General features: G+C 42.8%; 3 non-coding genes and 1 pseudogene across 3 annotated transcripts; 1 reads left to right on the top strand and 3 right to left on the bottom strand.

Moving 5' to 3' along the window:
• LOC132383849 (uncharacterized) overlaps window positions 1–13,074 on the bottom strand; it is a 101,098-nt pseudogene that overhangs the window by 25,988 nt on the left and 62,036 nt on the right.
• Window positions 7,422–7,493, top strand: trnag-ccc (transfer RNA glycine (anticodon CCC)). Its single transcript has one exon. It is a non-coding gene; the product is annotated as a tRNA-Gly (tRNA).
• Window positions 9,116–9,189, bottom strand: trnan-guu (transfer RNA asparagine (anticodon GUU)). Its single transcript has one exon. It is a non-coding gene; the product is annotated as a tRNA-Asn (tRNA).
• On the bottom strand, window positions 9,307–9,378 carry trnam-cau (transfer RNA methionine (anticodon CAU)). Its single transcript has one exon. It is a non-coding gene; the product is annotated as a tRNA-Met (tRNA).

Below are 13,074 nucleotides of genomic sequence, written 5' to 3'. Positions count from 1 at the left end.
TTTTTCCTGACCATCCTCACCCAGGTCTGCCGTCACATCGAAGTTTATTGATACGGTTCATTTGGTCCTCAGTCTGGCTATTTAGGAAATTGGATCCAGAACTGTCTTTGCAATAGGAAACAGAGTGATGGCAGAGTGCGGTTTTGTGATCAGATACTGGTGACGTGCTGTTTCACTTCGATCTGTACTGGGACCTTTGCTGTTTGTGATATGGCTGAGTGATTTGGGAGTGGATGTAGGGACCGTGAGCAGTAAGATCACACTGAGTGTGAGATGGGTGGAGTTATTGCTGTGTGGAGGGTGGTCTTAGGCTAAAGGGTGACATCGATGTGGTGGTGAAATAGACTGAGAGCAAACATGTAGGTCAGTTTGTGTGAGAGCTGGGATTCCCCATTAAACAATCCCAAAGCCCCGACAGGGAGAGGTCAGGGGGATAATATGTGTCATCTCTGCAATAGTGTAATGAGCAGGAAGAGACAACCCTTTCATCTGCCATATCAGTGGCTCTTAAATGAGCCTTTTGTTGTGTTTGGTGCTGAGGCCAGGCTTAGGCTAGCTTCTGGCAGATGCAGTGGGTCATCTGAATGTCTTTGGGCACAGGGGTGACTGGCTTGGTGTGGATGGTGCAAAGAGCCTCACCAGATAAGCCTCGATGGCCTCCTGCAGGCCTTTGATGGCTGAGCTCTGGAAGCGTGGATCGGTTTTGAAGTCTTGCGTGATCTTCTGCACCTGATGCTGGAAGGGAAGTTTGTGGATGAGCAGCTCGGTGGATTTTTGTAGCATCGCTTCCCCCTCAGAGTCACGGTGATGGGCCAGTAGTGCCCCAAGAATACGTACACAGACACCCAAGGATATACAGTGCTCCTTTACATTTAGCAATTATTTTACAGGGATCGGTATTTTACATGTTGCTTCCATGTCGGCTCATTAACAAGCCACATGCCACAAAATCGTACCACTGACACTCAGTCAAGAGTTTGACCATAAAATTTCAAATCAATTAATATTGAGGATGATATGGATAAATAAAGAGATGTATTGATCCTTTGTAAAACACATATATTTTAGCTACTGAAAGCTTAAACCTGCATCTATTCACCCGCTGTTCAACATTATTAATCACGAATCACATTCCATTTACAATTAAACTGAATTTTCTACCTCTAATCCATTAAGATCCATTCATCTGCAAAAATTGATATCCCCGCTCCCACCAGTACCTATCTCAGAGAAAGTATCAGTAGTCATAATATTAAAAAATAAGGACTACAATCTCATTCTCCAGCACATAGAAGCCCAAATGTACCTTAACCACCCTTACCTGCCTGGAACATACATAAAAAAACTTTGGAAAAAATGTACATCCTTCCTCTCACTCCAAATTTCCATAATTTAATCCTCTCATAACATATCATATGATTTTTCAATATCAAAATACTGCATTTTGCAACTTCCTTATTTACCTGTGCTTTCCTAATATCATCTTCCAAACATAATGTCATTCAGCACTTTTAAAATCCGCACTGATAAAATGCTATATCACCTCTCTCTCCCAAAATAAAATTCAATCGTTCTATTACCATACGTTCTATTCAAGTTTACCCTAATGATATTGGGCTATAAATAGAAGGATCCTATGGGCCTTTCCAGGTTTTGGACCATTTTCTCTGAGGAACCAAGATGGCCTAAGCTCCAAATATGATCCAAAAATGGTAATATTATCTCAAGAGTTGTAAGCCATCTGTTGAAACATGCAATAACATATATCACCCTTTCCTGGAGCCGTCTGACCTGTACTATCAAAACCTTTCTTAAATTCGCACAAAAAACTATACATCACTATCACTGCTAAAGATCGCTTCCAATACATCAGCGTATTCACTTAAAACCTCATCCTTACATCATTTAGGCTCTTAAAATTAAATTATATTGATTATGAATTGCAGAAAATTACTAAGCCAGTGCTTAGCCTTCTCTAGATCAATACTGGAATGTTAATTCTATGAGTTAATAACACCCCCCCCCCCAATTTTCTTAATCGTTCCCCAAACATCTCTAAGTTTAATGTCGTGTCAACACTATCACAAGATAACCTCCAGTAAACCTCTTTCAGAACCTTGAACAATTTCCTCACCACACCCTGTGGCCTTTCATACTTAATAAGATCACTTGGAGAGTGATAATTCCCAACTCTCGCAACCACCTTATGTCTCTCCCTAATTGCCTCTGCACACTCCTCCATCCTCCATGGTACTGTATTCATCCTACCAATGCCATTTTAACAGGAGACACTTACACAGCAGTTTGATGAATAATATGACATAAACCATTCATTGCAGAAATCCATATAATCTTCGATGTTCAGCCCTGACCGACATTCATAACATAAAAACTCTCCCAATTTGATTTACCAAAATTCCAACTCGCAAAAGCAGATTCTGGTCCCCTATATAACTCCAAACACAAGCTTAAAAATATAGGATAATGATCACTCCCCAATGTTTCATCACCTATGACATCACTCACTCCAGCCAGAATGCTTGATACTGGAGTTAAATCTACAGCAGTTTTCAGCCTATTATAAACATTAAATCTCATAGCCCTCCTATCATTAAGGCACAAAGGTTAGAAATAACTAAAAATTCCTCTACCAACAAACCATTCCATGAATGGCCCCACAGTGAACTATGTGCACAAAAATCCCCACACCATACCATCCTTAGTGAGCTGGAGCTAGAATTGAATTGAAAATACACTTGGACTAAAATGTTAAGGGACCTGTGCTGTCACCAGTGGGATCATCAGTTGATCTGTCACCTCTCCTCAGGAGTTTCGGCCCGCTTATGATCAAGGTTCCCTCGAGGTGGCGGGCCGGCAGTGCTAAAGCACCACCTCCAGCTGGTAAGCTTAAAAACTTGGCAGCTGTCTCTCAGAATTGTTGGTCGCTTCGATCCAACAGATCGTCTACTCTTCAGGTGTCTATGCAACTACTGGAAGGTTTGCAAAAGATGGAAACACTGTCCGATTATCTGCCACTCTGGACGTCCACTCCCATGATGATCCTTTCTCTGCTGCCTCAGTGACAGCCCTGCTGGTTGACTTGATCTCTCTTCTAGTGAAGCCTGGGTCACGCAGCCACTTCTGGAAAGTGAACACAGTAAAGCCACAGCAACCGACTTCGAATGGATAACTTGAGACCTTTCACCCTCTGTCTCTACGTATACATTCAAACAAATCAAAGAAAAGCTTCCCACAAGAGATTTACCGATTTAAAACCCCTAACTGTTGAATCAAATACATCTACTACAAGTGCCTCACACTTTATTTACATCCAGAACTCTATGTCCGATCCCTTTCCTTATTAAACTTGCAACACCACCCCCTCTACCGATTAACCTAACACATCTAATTACAACATAATCCTGCAAAGGGAAACATAAACGTGGTAACAGTCAGGTTTCCTGAATAGATATGATATTGGGTGAAATTGATAAATCCGAAATAAATGTCTTAATGTCTTGACAATCAGACTTCTCGCGTTCCACTGCAATATTCTTAATCCCATTATTTATCCGCAGAAGGAGACTGAAGTAGAGATACACCCACCTATTAAAGCATCATTTACAGTTTCCCACATGACGCCAGTTATGAATAGACGCTTTTCAGCAGCTTTCACAATAACTTTAATTTTCTCTGAACGGTAACTGGGCAGTACAAATCACCACAGGCTTTATAAACATCACATGCTTCAGTGTATCAACAAGTAAAATATGTTTAGTAATGGAACTTTAGTAATGCGACATATAGTCACTGATTTCACATTCTGTTTTCCAACTGGTAATACTTGATCAACATTTGGTTTAATTTTTCGCAAGGCATCTGCATAAGACACACTTTACTATAACCTTATCAACCAGCTGCCTTCTTAAGCACCTCACATCCTTATAAACTGCACTATGTTCTCCTCGCAATTACAATAATTAAACTTTCCAGCTTCACTTTCTTCATACTTATGTTCCCACTACACTCTCTACAACTTAGTTTCCCATGATATACTGCCACAATATGCCTAAAACTCTGACATTGGTAACATCGAAGCAGAGGTGGAATATAAGCTTGTCCATTACAACACATATATCAATGCAGTTAAACTCTCCATCCTTTCTCCATTTCTATCAACTTGCAATCTCTTTACCTTCTCTACCTTGCCTCCCAGTAAATGAGATTTAATGATTTCATCTCCTCTATCGAAATCTCCACCAGAACACCGGTTGTAACACCACTAATATCTCTATTTTCATGAGGCAACATAGATTCTATCTTACTTTTACCCAAATAAAGCACTCAAATATAACGCCTTCTCACACTTTCTTATCTTGAGTCACGATTAGCACATCACCTCCTCTTCCTTTCTTTTTCAATCCTTTTATTACATTTCAAATTAATAAGGTTATCGATATTGATAATGGTACATAGAGATCAGGATTACATTAATAAAGGTTGACATGGAAAAACACATCCTTAAAATAGCAAATAGTGTTTAGCCTCCCAATCTCTCAGTAAATAACCATGAAAAAAATATATTTATAAAAAGGGAAGAAAAAAACCCAGACGAAGAAAAACTAAACTTTAAAAAGAACAAACAAAGAATGGGCTGCCATGTTTCATTGGTTAAAATTTTAATTTTTGTTAACTCTGCTCCTGTATACATGAACAAAAAAATCTAAAAAGAGGATGCAGAGAGAGTCGAATTACATGATATGAAAATATGGAATAAACGGCCTCCAAGTTTCTTCAAATTCAACCGAAGGATCCATAGTACCACTGCTATTATTATCCCAAATTGAGATATCTTATCGTGTGGGAAAAAACATTGAGGAGTGGTAGGAGGACTGAAAGCTTTCCATTTAAGTAAAATGGATCTTCTGGCTATTAATGTCACAAATGCAATTAAACGACAAGCTGATGAAGATAAGTGACTGGAGTCTATCACTGGTAGTCCAAAAATTGCCGTAATAGGATGAGGTTGTAAATCAAAGCGCAGAACTACTGAAATAATCCCAAAAATATCGTTCCAATATTTTCCTGGAAGAGGACAAGACCAGAACATATGTTTCAAGGAAGCTACTTCAGAATTACATCTACCACAAAGAGGATTTTTATGAGGGTAAAAACGAGCTAACTTATCTTTGGACATATGAGCTCTATGAAGCACCATCAATTGTATCAAAGTGTCTCTGGCACACATTGAAGAAGTATTAAATAGTTTATGAATTTTCTCCCATTTCTCTGTAGATAAAGTTATCTGAAATTCGTTTTCAGATTCAGATTCAGATTCAGTTTATTGTCATTTAGAAACCACAAATGCAATGCAGTTAAAAAATGAGACAACATTCCCCCAGAATGATAACACAAAAACATATGACAAAACAGACTACACCAGAAAATCCACGTAACGTTTGGCGATCCCCAATCCAGAGTCCGGAGAGGCTGCTGCGTATTAATATCGCGCTAGCGTTTAGCACGTTCCCCGGAAAGGAGCTCCAAAATCCACCAGACAAAACCAAGACCAAAAACTAAAGCTACGAGACCTGCACAAAACCACATAATTACAACATATAGTTACAACAGTGCAAACAATAGCATAATTGATTAAAAAAAACAGACTATGGGCACAGTAAAAACAGTCCAAGATGTTAAAGGTAAGTTCTGTAAGTTCAAAAGAAATCACTACAGTTTCCACAAGTCCCCAGGGTCCCGACAGACTCGCCATCCCAGTATTTCTTAGTTTTATCAGATGTATCTAGACGTATTTTCGTAATCAAATGAGAAGTAATTGCTATTAAACTCTTCTTAATGTTGAGCACAATCTATAATCCCTAAAGCAGATTTCAACTCTCTGGTTAAATTGCTGGAGGAAATCGGGGCTGATGAATGGTCTCGGCATGAATTGTCGACTGAACTCTTTTCCATAGATGCTGCCTGGACTGTTGAGTGCCTACAGCATTTTGCGTGTTGCAACAGTTAATTTAATGGGATTGATAAAAGAAGGTTGTTCCGGGTCAAATTTAAACAATACTGTAACTTGAAGTTGAATTTCATTTTTTTTCAAAATATCCAGCCCTTCCTCTCGATCAGTTGAAATCATTCCCAGATTATGCAACTTTCTTCCGTTTTCCAGATCTAGATTCAACTTCATTCCAACCTTCACCCGCACTCACCAGACTCTTCAGTTCCGGTTCCTTTTCTAGACACTCGCCCCCCCCCCCCCACCTGAACATACATTATTTCCCAACATTCCCACGCATTCACAACCAGCATCATCAACCGCCACTGTCAGCAACTCGAACCCTCTTCATGTGTTCTCCTATGAATCAGGTCTAGAGGCCGAGCCACGCAACCCGTGTTGTAAAATCGTCACAAAATTTAAGCGTACATTCCTCCAGTGCACTTTGTAAGCGTCTGTTCCGAGGGTCCTGTGTTGCAGGAGGGGCTGCGTGGCTTTACGCCCGGCGGTAAACACGTCCGCATGGTATCGTTCTCTCCAAAGTGTTTCAGCTGTTCCTTTCTCTGTCTTCTCCACACAGTCACCCAGACAAACTGAGAGCGTCGGCAGGAGTGCTGGGAAAGTGCGGAAGTTCATATCTCACAGCAACAGCCCCTGTTTAATGTTTCGGAGTGAAGGATTTGGTCACCGAGTGTAACGCCGAACAGCGTTGAGATACAGTCACGATGAGGGATGACTGAAAAAAAAAACGCTGAACAGAACGTTCTCGTTCTCGGGAAACTCTCCAGTTCCGGGCTATTTGCACACTAGATTGTCCCATCTTCTCATACCGGTTTCATGTGAAGCAGGAAAATTTTCTCCCCATCGGTAAATTTCACCCCGGTCTCCTGCGTGACAGGCGGGGATTGAACTAACGAGGTATAAACAAGAGTGTGGAATCTCATACGGATGTCAGGGTTCAGGAGAGTTCATAAAGTCACTCTGATGTTTGTCCGTTGAGTGCAGAGCTGGCGCTTTTTACTCATCCCCTCCTCACTGTGTGACTGGAGGAGTCTCAGCATTCTTCAGTGATTCAGTCATTTACTGAGTTCAAGTACTGGCCAAAGGAAGAGTTCCCATTAGCATCCAACTGCGTGTTGTTTGAACGGACAATTATAATCAGCAGTTGTTTCCCCCTTCCTGAAACGTGAAGCAGAAAACCATTTGCAGCCCTTCGAATCTCTCGGGTCGATTCTCCATTTACTCGGATCCCAGGTGCTGTGTTTCTCCGGTCTGTCGGAATGTCGCGATATCCAGTGATCAGAATAGGAACTGCAACGGAGAGAGGAATGATCCTTCAGAAAACAGCTCAGAAAATGATATTCGAGTGACAGAATCTTATAGCACAAGAGAACATTCTCGTTTGTATCGGGGTGCGATGGTGGTATAGTGGTGAGCATAGCTGCTTCCCAAGCCGTTGACCCGGGTTCGATTCCCGGCTATCGCAGGTCGTTCACTTTTAGAACTATGAACGCAGAATTCACGGGCAATTTGCTGTGAATGAAGTTCACTCCATTGGATCAGATGGATCCCTCATGTACGATGGTGGTGATCCCTCATGTTGGATGAGCCAGGACCCCAAACTGAATGAAAAACACAACATTAGACCCGGGAAGTCCGTTAGTTCCAAGGAATCGGCTCGAGGAAACGCACACTTTCTGGTCAAATCGAACAGGCAGAATCGTGATCAAAGACACAACGCGACCCGGATATTCTCTCGTTCCCCTCGTTCATCTGGCAGAAAGTACAAAAGCCTGAAAGCACAATTCACAGTCTCAGGGATAGTTTCAGTCCCACTGCTGTGTCTATTGAATGGTTTCCCGTTAGATCGGACGGACGCTTGACCTCACAATCCACCTCGGCATGAAGCTGCACATTATTATTTACCTACACCGTGCTTTCCCTTTCGCTGTTACACTTTATTCTGCATTTTGTTATTGCTTCACCTTGTTCTCTCCCAATACACTGTGTAATGATTTGATCTCTATGAACAGTGAGGATGAGAAGCGTTTAACTGTATTTCGGTATATGTGACCGAAACACGTAGAACAGATTCAAATCCCACTGAGCCCGTTGCGGCAGCAGTAGGGAGCGCCGGCCTCCGGACAGCGCAGAGGTACCCAGCTGAAAAAAAGAGCTGAGATCACAGAGGGGGAGCAGTGAGAAAGGGTTTCACTGAACTCTCATCGATGAGAAGATTCACACTTCTTCAGAGTAGGCATCCCCTATTGACTTCAATGGATCTGTGTTGAGAGGGTGAACGGCTTTCATTTCCTCGGCATACACATCAGCGAGGATCTCACGAGGTCTGTACACACCGGCTGCGTGGTGAAATGGGCACAACAGCGTTTCTTTCACCTCAGACGGTTGAAGAAATTTAACACGGATCCCCAAATCCTAAAGACTTTCTACAGGGGACCATCCGGTATGGATGCATCACTACCCGGGATGGGAACTGTAATTCCCTCAATCGTAGGAATCTGCAAGGAGCGGTGCGGACAGCCTAGCTAGCGTGTCTGTTGATATGATCTTCACAGTATTCAGGACATTTACAGAGACAGGTGTGAAATAGGACCCGAAGGATCGTTGGGGACCCGCGTCACCCCAATCTCAAACTGTTCCTGCTGCTACCATCCGGGAAAGAGTACAGCAGCATAAAAGCCAGTACCAAAAGGCTCCGGGACAGCTTCTTCCACCAGGCCATCAGACCGACTAATTCACGCTGATACAATCGTATTCCTATGTTATATTGACTGTCCTGTTGTACATACTATTTATTACATATTGCTATGTTGTACATTGCACATTTAGACGGAGACGTAACGTAAAATGTTTACTCTTCAAGTATGTGAAGGACGTAATTAATAAAGTCCATTGAATTCCATTCCACGCAAGTGACTTCGCAGTGTAACAGTTGAATCACAGACGGGAATGTGTGTAGATGCAACATACACAAAATGCTGGAGGAACTCAGCACACAGGCTGCTTCGTGATCCTGAAGAAGTGTTTCGGCCTGAAAAAACCGACTGTGTATTTTATTCCACAGAAAATAAACCAGTGGATCACTAGCGTCCCTGGGTGGGCTCGAACCACCAACCTTTCGGTTAACAGCCGAACGCGCTGACCGATTGCGCCACAGAGACGACTATTTAAAAGAGTACGAATAAATGATAAATTCCAATTGAAATGCAATTTCTTGTTATAGGTGCATAGTGTTTTAAAAAACAAAGTTGAATACCAGCTGCCGCCAACAGAGAATATAGCAGAGGATGGTTTCGATCCATCGACCTCTGGGTTATGGGCCCAGCACGCTTCCGCTGCGCCACTCTGCTACAAAAAGTGTAATCAATTGTTGAACTGTGAATGCTGCGCTTTTTCGTGTGTGTGTATGTATGCATTCGTTTATGTCTCTGTCTGAATCTGTACATGCAAGGTCTGGGTCTGTGCCTGTGTCTGTACATGTCTGTGTCTGTATATGTCTGGGTCCATTCCGTCTTTTTCCCGTTTCATACTCACGTTCTTCAGTTTCTTTTGATGATTCCTTGTTTCTACTCTTTCTCGTTCTCTCCACCTTCCCTACTCTCTGACTCACCCAGTTATTATCTATCTGCCGATTATGCTCTATCTGTCTTGAACCTCGTTCCCGATATTTCGCCACTGAAATGCATTTTACATCATTTAAATATTCAGACGGACAATACATCCCTCTGGTCGGCTTTTTTAAAAAATAAATAACGACGTTTTCACCCCAGGTGCCATTAACTTCTGTAAAGGGGGTTTCTTCCTTTTTCTTTGTTACTGTGCATGTAATCAAAAGGGCTTCTTTGTTTTGTTAACTAGCAGGAATGCTAATTTACTGATAACGAGAATTGTATTCCTTTGTAAATCAAATGGCGATTGATGTTCTTTCTTCTGAGTCTGTAAGCTTTTGTTGACGGGCTTTTGGGCAGATCGGCGCGAGGGGTCGCGAGAGAGGACGCAATGCTGTAAACTGGGCGAGAACGGACCCCAAGCGGGGGTCCGTGGCCCGGAGATACTCCGAGGGGGGGGGGGATGAAGCTAGAAATGCTTGGTTGACCACTTCGGAGGGTCCTGAGCTGCGAGTCGAGGAGTTCGGAGGGGATCGAATGGTGGCCAGAAGACTTCAGAAATTGAGCTCCAACGGTTGTGCACGAAGTGGTTTGGACTTTGATAAGTTTGGCGCCTTTTCTTTATTTTTTCTCTTCATATATACTGTATCGTTATTAATCACTTAGTTATAGTAATCTTTATAAATTGTACTCATTTAATCGCATATGGTGTACTGTCTGTTTTGGGGCGAGGCGGGGACATCACACAGCACCCACACCAGCTGATTACCCAGATTGGCGGGGCCGAAGGCTGCTCCCCCTAGACGAGAACGAGTGTGAGCGAGCCCGAGGTGACCCAAGGGGTTACACTTCCTTATACTGTCCTGATGATTGGATGTCTGCCCGAGTTCCTTCAGTGTTGAAACTGCAGATCAACTAGTGAAGCGGAACTCGCGCCATTAATGTACTGCAAACGCTGACATCAAATGCAACAATTCCTCCTCCGGGATTAACTGTTGGTGTCATGTTCAGACCATCACAGCCGGAACAGTTAGTGACGGATGGGGAGATGTGGAGTATCGCTGATGCTTCGCCCCTCCCTGCCACACGGGGGGAGGGGGGTTCCATTCCTGCACCAAAGCTGTGTGACTGACACTGTAAAGGTCGGGTTTCAACTATCCTACGTAGAACGGTGTGAATACAGACTGGCACTTGCTTATCCCGTGGCCAGTTGAGTTACTCCAGCATTTTGTGAATGTTGCTCTGAATTTCGCAATCTGTGATTTCCCGCCGATTTTTCAATTCACAGGCACCAACCTGGATTTCGTTACATGCAAGCATACGATTTCTCATTGAAATATATCCGGGTTGTCAAACGTACTTGAAATCTTCTTTCTGAGTCACCGAGCACAAAGAGCGAACATTGAAAGATAGAAAACACAAGTCGGAGGGGGTATCCAGCTTCTCCGGACTGCCCGCTATTCAATCCGATCCTGCCTTGATTTCTCGAACTTCCGGTAATGCCCCCTCCCCTTCAGAATTTCCTTTTCCTTCTCTCACCTTATCTCCTTGCCTGCCCACCGCCTCCCTCTGGTGCTCCTCCTCTGTTTGGTTTCTTCCATGGCCTTCTGCCCTCTCCTTTCAGACTCCCTCTTTTCCAGTCCTGTGTCTCTTTCGACAAACAATTGCTTGCTGCACCCCAGCCCCTCCCAGATTCACCTATCACTTTGTTGCTCCCTTTCCTCCCTCCACCTTTTAATTCTACTACTCATAATTTTTTTCTCCAGTCCTGCTGAAGAGTCCTGGCCCGAAAAATCGACTGTTCTCTTTTCCATAGATGCTGCCTGGCCTGCTGAGTTCCTCCAGCATTCTGTGTGCGTTGATCCATGTCTTCTATCTCACTTACCAAACCAGTGAATCTGCGTCCTCGTAGCAGCTTCCCAAATCTTTGTTTAAGTATATATTCTGAGAAATGTTCTTATATTGCAAAAATAAAATTCGAATTGATTAATTGATTAAAAGCTAGTAGCACATACCAAAACAAGCCACAGAAAAATGTAAGTTAAAGACGCTTTTTGAGTAAAGAATTTTTTTTTTCCCTCCCAGAGGCAGACTCTTGATATGAGCTGTTTGTCTGGTCTTGGAATGAGTTCCCAAACATTAAATTGACATTATACCAGAGACTGACTGGTACCGAATGAAACCCACACTCTCACAATGTATCAGAAACTGACAGGTACTGGAGGAACCCCACCCTCACACTGTACCAGAGACTGACAGGTAAGAATTAAACCTGCACTCTCATACTGTACAGAGACTAATGTGTGCAAATGTTTTTGATTTGCCTATTTTGTGAACCGTACTTAAATTTACTGCTAAAGCCTCTTTGTTTCCTCTTGAATAAATCCACCCATCACGTGACCGTGACCAGTCTCTGCCTTTCTAACATGGGATTAAACTGTACCTGTGTCGTGTCAAAGTGAAAGCTAACATTGTATTTGCCACCTTCCTCCCAACTCAGCTGCAAGCCAGCATTTGGGGAATCCTGTACAAGGACACCCAGCTTCATTAGTACCTCTAATGTTTGAATTTTCTCCCTATTTAGTAAATCAGTCACTTAGAAAATATATTGTTCGTTATATAATGCTTAATAATGGAGTCTGACGTCATGTTAAACACTGAAATCAGTCCATTTGACTGTTACCCACTTCTGTTCCTCAAAAATGTGTGGAGATATTTGCAATTTTCCAATGTCCGGAAACATTTCTATATCTAGTGATTCTTGAAAAGGAGCAACTAATGCTTCCACCACCCGTTCAGCTACTCTTTCATATCTCTGCCATGAAGTCCTTCTGTCCCAGATGAGCTGGCGACATTCAGATGCTTCCGCTTCCCAAGCGCCTCAGCCTGTTCAGTTATGGGAGGCTACGGGACGACACCCAGTGATTGGGGCGTGGTAGGCGAGGCAAAGGTGGATACGCGGGACAAAAATGTTCAAAAGACATGATTAACTTGGTTGTGGGATACAGATGTAGACACGGTGTCCCGGGCCATGGAGACCAACGACTTGCTCTTTCTTTCCGCAGGAAGTGAAATTAATAGCCAGCGCTGGACTGAGAATGATGAGCCGACATATTTTGATAGTTTTGCAGATTTCTCCCTGTGCCATAGACTGGGACACAAGTGTGCACCTTGATACATCAGAGACGAGGGACGCATGACGCTTTGATGATGAAAAGAATTTTAGACAACACATAAGAAAAAAATCAGGAGGGCGAAAGGAAAGTAGAAGGCTGCTCTGGCAGTCAAGGGGAAGGAGAATCCCAAGGGCATCTACAGATATATTAAGAACAAAAGAATAGCAAGGACAATATCAGCGTGGTCATCTGTAAATGGAGCCAAAGGAGACTGGGGAGAACTTAAATGAAAATTTAGCTCATTTATTTTCCCAAGAAATGG

Source organism: Hypanus sabinus, chromosome 31, assembly GCF_030144855.1.
Source record: "Hypanus sabinus isolate sHypSab1 chromosome 31, sHypSab1.hap1, whole genome shotgun sequence".
Taxonomy (NCBI): domain Eukaryota; kingdom Metazoa; phylum Chordata; class Chondrichthyes; order Myliobatiformes; family Dasyatidae; genus Hypanus; species Hypanus sabinus.
Note: the sequence above shows the minus strand (reverse complement) of the source record. Positions and strands in the feature narration are given on the sequence as shown.